Source organism: Protopterus annectens, chromosome 2.part1 (genome assembly GCF_019279795.1).
Source record: "Protopterus annectens isolate FY-2018-M chromosome 2.part1, PAN1.0, whole genome shotgun sequence".
Lineage (NCBI taxonomy): Eukaryota > Metazoa > Chordata > Ceratodontiformes > Protopteridae > Protopterus > Protopterus annectens.
In genome coordinates, this window is record NC_056729.1 from 484,351,862 (window position 1) to 484,369,825 (window position 17,964).

The 17,964-nt window shown below is 42.1% G+C and overlaps 1 protein-coding gene across 6 annotated transcripts in view; it reads right to left on the minus strand.

Moving 5' to 3' along the window:
* The window catches only part of LOC122794113 (interleukin-15-like), a 1,779,266-nt gene extending 1,771,933 nt beyond the window's left edge, over nucleotides 1–7,333 (minus strand). For 2 of the 6 annotated variants that reach the window (XM_044062277.1, XM_044062279.1), the window contains exon 1: nucleotides 6,883–7,330. The gene's annotated coding sequence lies outside the window, so the exon portion shown is untranslated. Of the gene's footprint in view, nucleotides 1–6,882 lie in introns of all 6 variants that reach the window. The other 4 variants (XM_044062278.1, XM_044062273.1, XM_044062276.1 and 1 more) reach the window with 3 other exon arrangements.
* Between the last annotated feature and the right edge of the window lie 10,631 nt (nucleotides 7,334–17,964).

Sequence of the window (17,964 nt, forward strand, 5' to 3'; positions counted from 1 at the left end):
ACTCTCTTTTTGCGCATTCTTGCGCACAGAGCAGCGTCGGGCAGCGCCGGTTAGCTGGGGTATACTATTCCTGGCTCCACAAAGTCTGTGCTGCAAATTTTCCCTTAGAACTAGGCAAGCCTCAACTGAAGTGCTTCAGATCAACTGCTCTTATTGCAGCACTTGCATAACCCAAATCAGCACTTGTCCAAATCTCCTAGACAGCACTATTATTTTTCAAATCTCCTAGACAGCACCATTATAATACAGCATAAGACCCTCGATTGTCCGCAAGACAAGTGAAATTCACTTTTCCAAGCATGTCCGGAGGTCAGCTTCAGGTGTACTCTCCAATTCATCTGGTGGAATTGGGCATCCTGAGGCAATGTCACAACTGCCTCATGTATACAGACAACCCTCTCCTCTTACCTCTAGACACAAACACTTGTGAGAGATGCAAATACACAGCCAGACTGGAGGCTAAGTGCTCTCAACCCATGACTGTAACAGACAGTCAAGAGGCGAAGAGACACACTAGCATCACACCACCAGTCACACATGGATCTACAAAACAAGCACCGGCAAAACATACACATAAATACACAAAAACATATTCAGAGGCACTAGGTACCAATCTGAAAAAGAAACAGGGCCCTCCAAAGCAGACAAGCAAGCAACCTGAACCACCAAACAAAAGCCAGAAAACACATAATTCACCTCAGCAGTGTGCCTCACAACAGCCCCTACGGCAAAACACCATACCCAACACGCTAGTAATAGGAGACTCTATAGTAAGGCACACAGATGTTCCACTCACCAGCCTGAACAAAGAGAAGGTTACTGTCAGCTGCCTGTTGGGTGCTAGGATCCGCCACATAACACAGCCACTTAGGTCACTCCAGAACAAGTACAAGTATGACGCTGTCATTGTACATGTTGGTGTGAATGATCTAAGATGTACCTCCCTGGACTACATGAAAAGAGACATTGAGGAACTCTCTGATCATGTAGCCCAAGCTGGTATGACCCTGACCTTGAGTAGCATACTACCTTCACCTAGAATGATACCACAATACAAAGACAAAATGATCAATTTCAACAATTGGCTAAGCTTCTGGTGTCATTCTAAGGGGATCCAGTGTCTGTCTGCCTGGGATGACATGACAGACAAGCCTCGCTGTTTCGCCAGAGATGGTTTGCACCTGTCACCCCTAGGCTTTCGAATACTGGCCAAGGCTCTTGCCATCCCCATAGTGCCTTTTTTAGGCAAGGCTCAAAGGACAAACCAACCACCGTAACCAACACAGGTAACCAAAAACTAAGGGTAATGCTACTCAACGCCAGAAGTCTCAGCCTCAAAATGCACGCACTCGAGGCACTCCTCAGTATGGAGAAAATCGATGTTTGTGCAGTGACGGAAACCTGGTTCAAGGCTTTGGAGAGCACCCCAGCACTACCAGGTTACAATTCATATCATACCTTCTGGCCTCAGTTACTGGATCACAGTACAAAGGGAGGAGGTGTATCCATATTCATCAAGGATACCCACATCTCCAGGTTAGTGGTGCAGCATGATGCCCTGGAGATCATCAATGCGCAACTATCAGCAGGCAAAACCACATTTCAAGTCATAGCCTGTTATAGATCGCCCACCATGTCCCAAGATGCTCACTCATCATTCCTTGAGGCATTGGAAAATATAAAGGTCCTACCTAATACCATAACTTTGGGTGATTTCAACTACCCTGGTATAGACTGGGCAAACTACCAAAGTTCTAACTCCTATGCCCAGCGGTTCATAGAATTTATAAATTCAAATGCCCGTATGTTCTCCCACTAGAGGGGACAACATATTGGATTTAGTCATCACAAATATGGGCACCCATTGTACTACACCCGTTATCACTCCCTCTCTGCTCATATCAGACCACAAACTGATAACCCTGGATGTCCTCACCCCTCCACCTCCCCCAGTCAAAGAAACCATCATAAAAAACCTTTCCAAAGCAAACTTCAAACTACTCGTGTCAGAAGTGGAAAGCTTCACTATTCCTTTGCAGAAGGCTAATGATATCCAGGATGCAAAATCCTACACCAAGGCACATTATATACATCTTCAGGATTGCATGGACCATGCTATCCCAAATAAAACCAAGACTCCTTCCTCAAGCAAGAAGAAACCAGTCTGGTGGACCCCGCCACAAGCAAACTATACAATAAAAGGAGGGAACTTATACAAAAAAAGGCCAAATTTCAAGTAGAAAAATCCTCCCTGATCAGCATTAGTAAGAAATTGAGGGCCCTCATCAAGTCAACTAAAGCCAATTTCGAAAAGAAAGTTGCCAAGGATAACCATAAGGCCTTCTATGGTTACGTCAAAAACCTAAATGGCAACGCTCAGGTCTGTTCTGAGCTAGTACAAAATGGAACAAAATACACTGACCCCACTGACATTGCCAACAGCTTGGCTGACAGGTTCAGTGCAAATTCCCCCCCACCACTATTACTATTCCAGGGGATTGTGTAACTCCAATTATTACTGATATGTTGGTTAATAAGGCTCTATCAAAAGCTAAAAACACTGCCTCCATGGGACCAGATGGTGTCCCGGGCTGTGTCATATGCGAGCTCCAAAATGAATTAACCCCGCATCTGAATACCCTGTTCAGTCTCAGCCTCTCGACAGGATATGTGCCCATAGAATGGCGCACAGCAATGGTGGTTCCGCTGCACAAGGGTGGGCCCACAACCGACCTTGGGAACTACCGACCAATAAGCCTAACCAGTCTGATCTGTAAGGCAATGGAGCGAATCATTATGGGACTCATAAATGGAGAGATTGGGAACCTCCAAACACTTGACCCCACACAGTTCGGCTTCGTCATGGGCAGATCATGCCTCCTGAACCTGGTGGACTTCCTTCATAGATTCATAGGTTCATAATAGGCTATCTGCCCTAGGGCATTTATAAGCCTAGCCAGAGTGTGTTTGGCTTTCACCACCCATTTTAAATTAATTTTGCTATGCCCTTTTTCGAGGTTAGTATACTGTGCCTCTGTCTAACAGTGACACAGAAGTGATACCCGGGGTAAACCTACGATCCCCCATCCACTCATCACAATTCCTCTTGAAGAGAGTCAATGAGGGACTCTGCCTAACCTGGACTGGGATTTTATTCCAGAGTGAAGGGAGCCTCTGGGTTATGAATCTGTCCCTCCAGCATGTCCTATTTATTTCAGTGCTGAGGTTCAAGTCTCTCGAGTGTGTAGCTCGATGGGATTTGGGTTTTTCTGAGGTGTAGCATGCCATTAATTCTGGGTTGGACATGACTTTATACGTCAGGCACAGATCGCCTCTGAGCAGGCAGTATGCCACTGAGTAGAGCTGGAGTTTCTTTAACCGGGCAGCATATGGCATCTGTTTGAGCCCTTTGATCCTCTTGGTGAGGTACTTCTGGGGTCTTTCCAGTTGCTGCAGGTGTCTGGTAAGGTACATCCCAAAGGGGCATTGTACTCAATTATGGGCCTGATGAGGGATGAGTAAAGAGGCACGATGACCTCCCCTGATCTAGATGTGAATCCCTTCATGATTAGGTGGTTGTGACAGTTACTCAGGGTATAGATAAGGGAAAGGAGGTACACACGGCTTACCTTGACCTTGCTAAAGCATTTGACACCATTCCCCATTCGGGTATTATTGATAAACTCACCAACCTGGGCATAAACCCTTACGTCTCAAGATGGATCGCAAACTGGCTCTCAGACAGATCCCACAAAGTAAGAGTAGTGGGATCTATGTCCGAATCCAGACCAGTAACGAGCAGTGTGCCTCAGGGCTCTGTCCTGGGGCCCCTCCTGTTTGAGATATACTTCTCAGAAGTACAGGCAAGCACTGAAGGGCTGTGGCTGACCAAGTTTGCGGATGACTGCAAACTGGGTTCTATAACAGAGTCTCCAGCCAACATGGATATCCTCCAGAAGGGCCTTAATGAGACTGATGCATGGTGTCAAAGCCATGGTCTCAAGCTAAATGCTAAAAAATGCGTAGTAATCCCCTTTGGAAAAAACAGAGTACCCGCGAACTACCACATAGGAGGTAACCCCTTGAAATCTGAAGAAGTAATAAGGGATCTAGGGACCCAAGTAGATAGTCAACTTTCCTTTGATAACCATGTTGCCAAGGTGGTTATAAAATCCTTCTATGTGACCCATCTGATCACAAAAGGGTTTGCATCAAGATCTAAGGATGTAGTGGTGCCCCTCTACTCTTCCCTCATCAGACCCATTATTGAGTACAATGCACCAATTGGAATGTACCTCGATAGGCATCTCCAGCAGCTGGAGAGACCACAGAGGTACCTCACTAAGAGGATCACTGGCCTCAAACACTTGCCCTATGCAGCACAATTGAAAAAAACTAAGGCTTTTCTCTGTTGCATACCGCCTTCTCAGAGGTGATCTCTGTCTAACATACAGAGCCATGTCCAACCCAGAACTGCTGAACATGCTCCATCTTAGCAAAACCAAATCTACCCGAGCTACATGCTCTAGGGATATAAACCTCAGCACAACAATGAATAGAACATGCTGGAGGGATAGATTTCCTTCGCAAAGACTTCCCTTGCTATGGAACAAAGTCCTGATCTACATAAGACAGAGCCCCTTACTATCACTCTTCAAGAGGAACCTTGACGATTGGATGGGTAACAGAAAGTTCACACCAGGGATCATACCAACAGCTCTACTAGATAGGGGCCAAGGGTACTAGCTGCTAGATCAAGGGCCTAGGGAACTAACTAAAGGGGCGGTGAATACCACACAATATGGCTGGACTAATATATGCCTTTGGGCAGATAGCCCAGTACCTACCTATGAACCTAGTTGAGTTAGTTAATAGTATATAATGAAGATTTCAGAGTAGGGTTAAGGTTAGCCAGTAGGGGGAGTTGAAGAGAGTATAAAAAGAACTGGGATCTAAAAGTATATGTGTTTTATACATGTACACACACACACACACACACACACACACACACACACACACACACACACAATATTTTGCCAGATACGTGCATTAGAATCTCAGTTAAACATGGGAGGCAGAAACTTGAGGATAATGTAACTCATATTTGTATTACAAAAATGTATGCCAAAATGCCTTTGTTTATAATTTGCAATGCTAGATAATTCCTTTATGAATTATCTGTTCCCAGGATCCTCTTAGTGACTGTTTGCCATGGTGGCAGGGAATATTCTTTTATAGCCTGGATATGTGTCTGTGTGTGTATAAAATACAAATACACACACACAAGAACTGAAAGCAGTAATAACAAAAAGTTTACATAACGCAAACAGTTCAGATTTATTTATGCATGCTGAGGTAGTGGGAATGTAAAAATCAAGAAACAGTGTTTAACACTAACAGCAACCAACTATTTTTTTTGCTTTTATACCATACATGCACCTAATGTTTACCAGCTATGCCATGATATTTACCTACAGATCAACCATTTCTCTATGCTTGTACAAGCTATTTAATGCAAGCTTACTTTTCAGATTGCTAGTTATGTTTTTCAATTAGATTTTTTTTTTTTTGCTCAATATCTTTTTTCTGGTCAGTTACTAGCTAGTTTATTTTACTCCCCAGATTTCTTGTATTATTCTGTAAACTGTTTTCTGGTATTGTTTTGTTTATTGTTTGAAATGTGTTTTTTTGTAAAGGAACTTTTCTCGCTGGGCCTCCTCTGTAAAAGGGCTACTGGCCAGTTGGACATCCCCAATAAACAAATGTAAAATAAATAAAAACTTATGGAAAAGAAACATTGTTTAACTTTATTGTCTTGATTTTTCTTAGAACAGTTTATAGTTTGGTTTATGCTTTACTCTGTAAGACTAATAGCTAGGTGACCCTGTTTGTGATTGATGATCAGTTAATTATTGACTATAGTTATTAGACTAACAAAAAAGTAACAATGGCATTATCTGGCAGTAAAGCAGAGATTGCTGGATTTTTTTCTTGGGATTGTGATAGCTGTTGCAGGATATTGTTGGAAAGGCGTATTTCATTTAGTACTTTATAGCTAATCAGCTGTCAATAAATGGCCTTTTCTTAATACAGGTAAGTGTTGCTAGCGAAGTCATTGTATATTTTAAAGTTATATGCGAGACAGAACCATTTTCTTTGTTCGTTTTTTCCCCGGTTAGAGGTCGCCACAGCGGAACTCCGGACCGCTAATGACTGGCAGTAGATTTTTACGGGTGCCAGCTGGACGCCCAGCCTTTAGCGAAGGCATGCCCATTCTACGCATGTCTCGAACGCCACTCAACTGCGGGGAGGACATGCAGACTCCGCACAGAAGGCGCTCTAGCGGAGAATCGAACGGGAGAACGTTTTGCTGTAAGGCAGCAACGCTACTGCTGCACCACCGCAGTTTACAGAGCTATTTTCTTTATACTCTACAAATTCGCCAGCACTATACTGGCAACTAGGCCCTGCCATGGGTTAGGACATCTGCAGTATATGACATTTACTGGTTAATCTACTCCCTAGTTATGCAGCATGAAGCACCCAGCTGTTTGCACTGGCATGAAATCTGGACTGGTGGAACAATGAGGGTAGGAATACTTCAGAATGACTGCATAGCTGTGGTATGGAGGTATGAAGTATAAGGAACTCTCTGTGGAAATTATAACAGAGTGACATTCGTGTTCTCTAAGAAAGCAGAACGTCCATAAATTAATTTAAATATTCTTGTTCGATATATAAGTGCAAACTGACAGAGCTTAAGCACACTGTGATTTCCAGTAGAAACTGTCCGGAAAAAAACACCCACACATATACAAATGAAATGTAACAAAGCAAACTTAAGACACAAACAGCTATAGAAATAATTGTGCGAGTGCCTACCTTTGTAGAAGATTCAACCTGAAGAAAGTAAAACTTGACGAAAACAAGAATAACCAGAAAAAAGGTCTCATTAGCTCAGTATTTATAATTCCTGCAGACAGGTCGTAGTTATGTTAATAACAGTAGAATTCCACTCATTGTACAAATCCAATTAACACATCCCTCCTTCGGTGGCTGCTATCCACTCTGTCCCTAACTGTACCGTCTTGGAAGGAGGACGACACGTGCAGAACTTCAAGCCTAAAGTCACTTAACCTCAATGTCCTAAACACTGAGTGAAGTTCTCCCAGCCATGCAAAGAATAACTGGCAATCAAAAGAAAACTTCGAATCCAAGCTCTTTTCAGTGAAAGCATGACAGCGTTGTGGGTCCGATACTTATCACGGGTATAAGGAGGCTGTCACTAAAACAGAACTTTACTCTGTATGGCGACCCGACTGGTTTAAGTGCGAGTATACTGCCCCCTGTTGGGAAATCTTGTTTTTTTCTTTGTTTTGTTTTGTTTTTTTTTTTTTTTTTTGATTGAAGGAACATGGCAATAATGAAAATAGAAGAGGCAGAAAATAAGCAATTAGGGTTACCACCTTTTCAAATGCCCAAAGTGGGACATTTTTGGTGCAAATGTCAGATTTTGCAGGGCGAAACATACCCATGGCCAGTACAAAGGATGGAATTTCACTTTTCTGCCTAAATAAAAGTTTATTCTTGTAGCATTTTAGTTGCTTATTCTGTTTCTTATAACATTTAGGTGTTTCAGATACAGAATAACTGTTTTATGCAGCTATTACATAAAATATAAGAAATAATATTGTCCTGAAATCTCAGGACATTACCATTTTTGCAATTTTTTTGCAGGACACAACTGCCCAAAGAGGGACTGTCCCTCACAATGGGACAGGTGGTATCCCTATAAGCAATACCCATAAACAATAAATACCTTTATCATATAAACACAGTGTTGTGCTAGTCACTTATAAAAGTAATAAGTTACTATTACTAGTTACTTTTAAGTGAAAGTAATATATTACTATTACTTATTACTTTTCTAAAAAAGTAATACATTACTATTACTAGTTACTAACTAAAGTAACTAGTTACTTTTGAGTTACTTTTACATAAGTATAGTTTATCAATTCTCATATTCAGATTTACTCAAACTGTGCTTGTGTGTGATGAATGCATGCTTACTGCACAATAATCCGAGTATGTATAGACAGTGTTACAATAATCATGAATAGCATTTTACAGTTTACAAAGTCCCACAGACTAGTCTTTATAGTCAGAGTCACGATTTAATACTTAAACCAAAGTACACATAGCCAGCAACACAAGACCTAAAGCAAGTTACAACCCATCAAATTTTCAACAACATACATTAGGCTAATCTGCTAAAACTAATGCTGAGTATGCAAAAATGCTTACAGAAAATGTCATATAGGGCAAACAAGAGTATTAACACAACAAACTCAACCAAAATATCACTTTATATAACTCAATGACTACACAATGAAAGTGGAGAAACAGTTAGTGACATGGACGAGAATCTGATGGAAACCTTAGCAAGCATTTCAACTGTTTGCACTACGGCTGACATTTGGACCCATCAGAATTGTAGTTTCTTTGGCGTCACCCCCACTGGATCAACTGTGACATACTTCAAAGAAAGACATCTTCTTTGTCATGCTGTAGATTACAGGGAAGGCATACAAATGATCTCAAAGCATCAAGTACAAGATAGATCAAAAGGTGTGTGTGACAAATACTGACAATGGCAGCAATTTTGTAAAGGCTTTCACTGTCTTCTCGGAATGTGAGATATCTGAGACTGCAGGCATTCTGTTGCAAGATGAGGATGATGATGGTGAAGTGATTTACAATGGCATGAGAGTTGTGCTGAGTTAGTCAGGGCAAAGCAAGAACACCTATTCACTACCTCCCCATCTGAAATGTGCAGCACATACATTGAATCTAGTTGCTGTGCATGATGCTGAATCTGCTTGTAATGATGCACAGTATAAAAAGATCATGCAAAGCACCATGTCCAAATGCTATGCTGCCTGGAACAAGCCTAGTCACAGCACCCAAGCTGCTGAGGTGGTTTGAAATAAGTGTGATCTGGGATTGATTATCCCCAATGCAACATGATGGAATTCCACTTTCTACGTGATGGAAAGAATTCACCTCATTGCAACTCTGGGTGAAGGCTTGCTGAACGAGATATGTGAACAGACTGAAATTGCCATCTTTAGGCCTGCAGAAATTACCTTTGTTGCTAAGTTTGTGCAAGCAATTCAACCCCTTGGCAATGACTCTGGACATCCTGCAGTCAGACCTGAAAAGCTTCATAGGAATCCTGATCCCCACCATTATGTGCCTGAAAAATAAGTTGTCCGAAGTCAGGCAGTCTGTGAAGCTTGCTGTGCCGCTAGTTGATGCTCTTCTTTAACGGCATTGAGGCTCGGTTCAATCACCTTCTGGAGTGGAAGAGCTCATTCTGGCTTGCATAGTGCATACAGAGTTTTATTTGCGATGGATGGAAACTGAAGAGCAGAAACTGAAACGCTGGGCTCTGCTCCTTGATGCCATGCAGAAACTGGATGAACCTGCATGTGGGTCATCTGAAGCTCATTCATTGCCTGGCTTCTGTTAGCTATCATTGCCTTCTGCTGCTGCTGTTGTTGCAGGGTCTGACACCTGTTGTACTGCAAGCATGTACTTGAGATGTCAATCTTCCTTCTGTATTGTCATATGTCAGCCTCGTGGGTTTGGTGTCTTTTCAGGCTTGTTGGCTGTTGGTGAAGCACCCACCAAGAGGAGAAAATGCTGAGAGAAGAAGGGAGCCACTTTTGAGATTTTAAGTATTTTTCTCTGTTTATTTGCTAAGTTTTTCTGCATAGTTGCCTAGTTTGAGCATTTTCTGGCTTGTTCAACTTGATTTCTGCATTAGTAGCTGTATTTAGAGCACAACCAAAAGCTATTTACTGAATTTCCTGTTTGCACTTAATTTTAAAATAGTTTTTTTCACCAAACTTGCATATTTTCTGTCTTTGACCTAGCACTCTTGTGTGGGGTCATTTACTACAGTGTTATAACTTGATTTTACTTGTGAATCTCTGCTATCTCTGAAAATACAAAAACAAAAAAAAATCTTGCTTTTTCCCCACTTTTCTGAGATTTAAAAAAGTTCAGTTACAGGCTTGCTGTTCCTGAACTGTTTGTTAGTTTCTGAGAGGCCATTTTTGCTTGGGCTAAAGGAAAGTCTCTCTGTTGATCAGTGGCACTGAAGAACATTGAGCAGCTCCCCTGCCTCCCGTGGGAGTGGTTAATGACCTGAAACTGTAGTTTTATTGACCAGTAGGGGTAATTTCCAAAACTCCTTCATCTTCCTCTCTTAAAACCTAGTTGCCTCGTGGGTTTGGCGTCTTTTCAGGCTTGTTGGCTGTTGGTGAAGCACCCACCAAGAGGAGAAAATGCTGAGAGAAGAAGGGAGCCACTTTTGAGATTTTAAGTATTTTTCTCTGTTTATTTGCTAAGTTTTTCTGCATAGTTGTCTAGTTTGAGCATTTTCTGGCTTGTTAAACTTGATTTCTGCATTAGTAGCTGTATTTAGAGCACAACCAAAAGCTGTTTACTGAATTTCCTGTTTGCACTTACTTTTAAAATCGTTTTTTCTCAAAACTTGCATATTTTCTGTCTTTGACCTAGCACTCTTGTGTGGGGTCATTTACTGCACTGTTATAACTTGATATTACTTGTGAACCTCTGTTTTCTCTGAAAAAACAAAAACAAAAAAAAATATTGCTTTTTTCCCACTTTTCTGAGATTTAAAAAAGTTCAGTTACAGGCTTGCTGTTCCTGAACTGTTTGTAAGTTTCTGTGAGGCCATTTTTGCTTGGGCTAAAGGAAAGTCTCTCTGTTGATCAGTGGCAGACAGTGAAAAACATTGAGCAGCTCCCCTGCCCCCAGTGGGAGTGGTTACTGACTTGAAACTGTAGTTTTATTGGCCGTATTGGGTCAATTCCTGGCTCTTTCCAGCCCCTGCTATCAAGCACGCTTTAGCATGCTTTAGCGCGGAGTTGCCACTAGAGCAGCATCGGGCAGTGTCGGTTTAACAAGGTTAAACTTTTTCTGGCTCCATAAAGTCTGTTCTTCATTTTTTCCATTAAAACTGCTCTATTAGTAATCTAAACAGTATATCCCTTAACTAAAAAGCGCAGCACTTGTTCCTAAAAAGCTTTTTTTACTTTTTTTTTTTTCTCCAAAAGAAAAAAAAAGCTCAGCATTTGTCTTAAAAGCATCTTCTTTTCAGGCTTAGCACTTATTATACAAAGTCCCTCACTAGCGACCCCCCCCCCAGGAGTACCCACTTCCTTACTAAGTCCTCTCTCATTCAGTTACACCCCAAACTTCTTAATTTCTCTAGCATGTCGAAGGGCCAGATGCTGGCGTCCTATCCTGTCCAGTTGGTGAATCTGGGAATATTGAGGCAATGTTACAATTGCCTCATGTACACAGACATCCCTCTCCTCCTCCCACATAACGCAAATACTTGTGAGAGATGCAGCTATTTAGCCAAACTGGAGGCTGAGCTCTCTCAACTCAGGACTGGCAAGACCAGACAGGAGGAGAAGGCAACTACACACACCACAAAACCAGTCTCACATAAAGCTATCACAACAATGAATCAAACACATAAACACACAAAGACATACTCAGAGGCTCTGAGCAAAAATTTACCTAAACAGCAGAGGCCTCCAAAGCAGACACCCAAGCAACCGCCACCTCATGACACACCACAGGCAACACATAAAACACAAAATCAGTGTGCAAAGCAGTCACAGCCCTTAAGGCCAAATACAACGCCAAGCATACTTGTCATAGGTGACTCCATAGTCAGACACACTGATGTCCCACTCACCAGGCTGAACAAGGAGAGGGTCACAGTAAGCTGCCTATCGGGCGCTAGAATCCACCACATAACACAAGCACTCGGGTCACTCCACAGCAAGTACAAATATGACACAGTCATTGTCCATGCTGGTGTGAACGACCTGAGACGTACCTCCCTGGACTACATGAAAAGAGACATAGAGGAGCTCTCTGATTATGTAGCCCAGGCATGTATGACCCTGACCCTGAGCAGCATCCTTCCTTCACCAAGAATGATGCCACAACATAGAGACAAGATGATCAGCTTTAACAATTGGCTTAATTTCTGGTGTCATTCAAAGGGGATCCAGTGTCTGTCTGCCTGGGATGACATGCTTGACAAGCCACGCTGCTTCGCAAGGGACGGCTTGCACCTGTCACCCTGGGATTCCGGATATTGGCTAAGGCTCTTGCCACCCTATAGTGCCTTTTTTAGGCAAGGCTCAAATTCTAAACCTACCACCCTAGAAAACAAAAATGGGAAGAAACTAAGGGTAATGCTGCTCAATGCCAGAAGTCTAAATCTCAAAATGCACGCACTAGAGGCCCTTCTCAGTATGGAGAACATCGATGTCTGTGCTGTGACTGAAACCTGGTTCAAGGCTCCTGAGAGCACCCCGGCACTATCAGGTTTTACCTCATATCATGCGTACTGGCCCCAAAACCCGGACCACACCACAAAAGGAGGGGGGTGTATCCATATTCATCAAGGATACCCACACCTCCAGGTTGGTGGCAACGCACGAAGCATCGGAAACCATCCAGGTGCAATTAACCATAGGCAAAACTGCTCTACAATTTGTAGCATGCTACAGGCCACCCTCTCAAACTCAGGAACCCCACACAGCCTTCCTGAAGACACTGGAGGGTATAAATGTATCTCCAAACACCATTATATTGGGTGACTTCAACTACCCGAATATAGACTGGGAACATTACTCAAGCCCAAACTTTCTAGCCCAAAGGTTCCTGGAGTTCATAAATTCAAATGCCATGGAACAACTAGTCACCGTTCCCACAAGAGGAGAAAATATACTAGATCTCATCATCACAAACATGGGGACAAAATGCTCCACACCGGAAGTATGTCCCTCATTGGTGAGATCAGATCATAAACTAATCTCACTGGATATCCACATCCCGCCCCCACCCCAAACAAAAAAGACCACAGTGAAGAACTTCTCTAAAGCAAACTTCACACTACTCAAGACTGGTGTGGTATCCTTCAAGGCCCCTGAGCCAGTGGAAACCACAACCCAAGCTGCGGAAGCCCTTACAAATGCCTTCTACGAACACCTCCAGGACTGCATGGATCAGGCAATCCCTAATAATACCAAGACTCTTTCCACAAAGGGCAAACGTCCAGTCTGGTGGACCCCAGCCATAAACAAACTTTACAATAAGAGGAGAAAGCTGTTACATGATAGAGTAAAATCCATAAAAGAGAAGACACCTTTGATCATTATTAGTAAAAAAATACGAGCACTCATAAAATCATCCAAGGCCAACTTTGAGAGAAAAATTGCCATAGATTCAAAAGACAATCATAAGGCCTTCTTCAGCTATGTCAGAAACCTGGGTGGAAACTCCCAGATATGCTCAGAATTAGACCAAAATGATACACAAATCACTGAACCCACAGACATTGCCAACATACTGGCAGACAGGTTCAGTGCCAACTTCACCCCCCTCCCCCAAAAGGAGAGATAACTATCCCAGCGGAGTGCAGCCTCCCAGACATCTCCAATGCATAGGTGAAAGCTGCTCTCTCTAAAGCTAAAAACACAGCATCAATGGGACCGGATGGTGTCCCCGGCTGTGTGCTACACGAACTCAATGAGGAACTAAAGCCGCACATAAGGCAGCTGTTTAATCTTAGCCTTACCACAGGATACGTGCCCAAGGAGTGGCGTACGGCAACTGTGGTCCCACTCCACAAAGGCGGTGCCTCTACGGACCCTGGTAATTACCGCCCCATAAGCTTAACAAGCCTGGTCTGCAAAGCTATGGAGAGGATCATAATGGAACTCATAAATAAAGACATAGGGGACTTGCAGACATTGGACCCGACCCAGTTTGGCTTTGTCAAGGGCAGATCATGCCTTTTGAACTTGGTCGACTTCTTCGAAACAGTCACCAAGGCCATTGATGAGGGAAAGGCAGTCCATACAGCCTACCTTGACCTTGCAAAAGCTTTCGACACAATACCCCTCGGGTATTATAGGGAAACTTACCAGCTTAAATGTAAACCCATATGTCACAAGATGGGTTGCAAACTGGCTAAAGGACAGAACCCACAGGGTTAGAGTAGCTGGCGCCATGTCAGACTCCAAGCCGGTCACAAGTGGTGTCCCACAGGGCTCAGTCCTTGGCCCCCTGTTGTTCGGCATCTACTTCTCAGAAGTACAGGCTAACATAGGAGGACTATGGCTGACAAAGTTTGCAGATGACTGCAAACTGGGAGCCATAGTGGAAAGTACACTGGACACAGATATCCTTCAGAGGGGTCTCACGGAAACTGATAGCTGGTGCCAGAGCCATGGCCTGAAGTTAAATGCCAAAAAATGTATAGTCATACCCTTCGGGAAAAACAAGGTAACCCCAAGCTACCATATAGGTGGCAATCCACTAAGCACAGAAGAGGTTATCAGGGACCTGTGGACCCAGGTTGACAGTGGCTTTTCTTTTGACACTCACATTGCTAAAGTGGTTAGAAAAACCTTCTACATTGCCCACCTGATCATGAAGGGATTCACATCCAGATCAAGTGAGGTTATTGTTCCCCTGTACTCTTCACTTATCAGACCAATGATTGAGTACAATGCCCCATTCAGGATGTATCTCACCCGACACCTGCAGCAATTGGAGAGACCCCAAAAGTTCCTCACCAAAAGGATAAAGGGACTCCAAAATCTGTCATATGCTGCCAGACTGAAGAAACTCCAGCTCTATTCAGTCGCATACCGTCTGCTCAGAGGTGACCTGTGCCTAACATACAAGGCCATGTCCAACCCGAAATTAATGGGCATGCTCCACCTCAAAAAATCCAAATCTACCAGATCCACTAGAGCAAGCGACTTAAACCTTAGCATGGATATAAATAGGACATGCTGGAGGGATAGATTTGTCACCCAGAGATTCCCTATGTTGTGGAATAAAATCCCGGTTCATGTGAGGCAGAGCACCTCGCTGGCTCTGTTCAAGAGTAATCTTGACCGGTGGATGGGAGATCGTAGGTTTACCCCAGGAATCATCTCTGTGTCACTGCTGGACAGAGGCACAACAAACTAATGGGCACAGTATTTTTTAACATAAGGGGTGGCGTAAGCCACAAAAACTCTGGGCTAGGCTTATAAATGCCTTAGGGCAGATAGCCTAGTATAAACCTATGAACCTATTATGATGCATGGAAAATACTGCAAACATCTTACTGACCTCCTTAGTGGAGGACTATCAAGAGTCACCTGATATTTGTGTATTTTTGTCAGCCCCACAACAAATTTAGTTACATTAAGTATCTGGGTTTGAGCAGTATTGCATTGCATTTCTGCCAAGATCACAGTGTAGTACGTCATACTTAAGAATCAACATTCAGGGATTATCCAGCAACACCTGCAAAATATAACATGACATAATTTCAAGGGGAAGAGTGGCTATAAGCATAGTTTATGTCTGTCAGCATTTACTTTACATATTCTGCCACAAGTTACCCATTACTACCCATTTCAGAAAATTTCAACCATAAAAGGCCACTCAAACATCTGTCATTACAACCAACCAATATCAGTTAAAAATAAGCACAATCTCTGCGGAAGTAAAAGTTATCTGAATATTTCCACATTAACAAGAACTGTAACTAATGAAGAGATTGCTACCGGCAAAGAACTTTACATCTACAAATTCAGTACCTGCTGCCCTTAAAGAATTAAATTGCCAATGTTACATCACAAGAACTTTTAGCAGCTGTTTTTGCATGTTCCATGTTCAAAGACTACATTTATGGTAGACCTGTTCAAACAGACACTGATCATCAACCTTTAGTCACCATTTTGAAAAAAGCCTTTGCATTCAGCTCCAGCAATATTACAATGCAATTTACTAAGGCTCAAAGGGAGTAGATGACAAAAATGATTGTTGCTCTCATGTAACTGTAATAGTGCTTTCCCCTAATTGGATTAATCTCATATTGAGAATATGTATGTTTGGGAATACCTCAGATATAGAGGGTGAAAGAGACACTGCTTCTCTGCCATTCCATTTATATTTTAATATTTTTTCCTAAATTTAATTTTAGTACATATTTCTAGAGTTTTATGTATTAAAGTTAATGAGCTGTACACAGAAATGTACAAGCTTGAGTATTTAGAGTTTTTGGATTTTGATCAAATAGACCTTTTAATCGATGTGCGCATGTCTCCAGGTTAAGAGGTATGAGGGTATGTAGTTTGAGCATTACACTCTGCCTCAGAGACATGGGAGCCAGAACTATGTTGAATTTCTGATTTCCCATTCATTACTCAAGGTTAAGCTTAAATAGGGTTAAAGATGGACTCTGCTTCACATGAATGGGGAGCTTGTTCCAGAGTATGGGAAATCTCTGAGACACGCATCTGTCTCACCAATACGTCTTATTTGTGTCACAAGGAAAATTTAAATCCTTGTATCTAGTGGTTCTGATTTTTTTCATTTTGCAGATATGGAAAGGGTCCATCAGAGTGGGATCTGAGGATGCCTTGTATTCCAGACATAGATCGCCTCTCAGTACCTTGTAGGAGACATAGTATAGCAATAGGGTTTTAAGGCGATTCTGCTGGTAAGAAACCTCTGTGGGTGTTCCAACTGTTGCATAATTCTGGGCATTATATTCAATAATGGGTCTGATAAGGGCCAAATAAAGTGTTATCATGACTTCTTTGGACTCAGATGTTATGCTTTGTTTCAGAACAATCGATTTGTGGACCAACCTGGAAGACAACCTGAGCCAGGAAACCAGGATAGCCAAGACAGATGAGTATTACTGCCAAAAGTATTCAAAGAAGGCAGTCACCCTAATTTGCCATGCCGATGGCAGAAGTGGAGAGGGAACATCCACAGTCCTTTAGTAAACACCTTTACAATTGCTGTCAATACTACACTTCCATATTTATTGCATGAGTATCTTTCTACTAATGTTTTCTTCTATTGTCTGGGGTTCAGACACATTTATTTTATATCTTGAAATTGTACCAGAACTCTCCAATAACTCAGTATTCAGCCTAACCAACAAAAGAGCATTGCTAGAATTTTGGATATCATGTATTAAGTACAGGGTTTGGATTATGTTATCAAACAGTTTTCTTGCTGATGCAGATGTAATCTGTATGTATCAAACTAGGTAACCTGATGGGCCAACGTAAATGTCATGTAAGACATAAGTTTTTTATAATACTTGTTCAGGATTGAGATGTTTTGCGAAGAAGGGTAAATAGCATCTTCACCCCCCCCCCTTTTGGAATAGCAGAAATAACTGCTTGTTTCCAATACAATGGAACTTCAAAGCTGCATAAAACTGCCTTTAATAGCCCTTGTAGCTTGGGGAACCCGTGCTTCCTCCCCCCTGCAAAATATAACTCCAAAGGGAATTATTTGAGATCAGTTGCTTTCCCCCTGTTGAGATAAGTTGACTGCCACCATTAGAGCCTTCAAGACCTTCTGGAGGTCTACATAATGATATGTCTTTTTTCAAACACCTTTATTGAATTACTTGTGACACTGACATAGGCAAATTTACATTTATATAAAAGTAATCAAACTATATTAACATAACAAACATCATGCTTCACATATATTGTTATATATCATATGACCTAAGAAATATTACATAAATTATTTAATTCCTTCCTTTTTTTTAAGCAAGAAACATCTTTATTAAACCATCACTTACTACACAGGCAATCATACATTTATATAAATGAAAACAAATCACACCGACACAATCCTAGTTGCAAGCATTTTACATCATGTATAATCTACCCAATCTTTCTCACTCAAACATTACAAAGCTCATTTCAAGTTCTGCTGCCTTTTAGACTTCATTCCTCCCTTGTATGTATTGCTCCCACATTTTCCATTTTTTCCTATGTAGTTTCCTCCTATGCTTCTCTAAAGATCTCA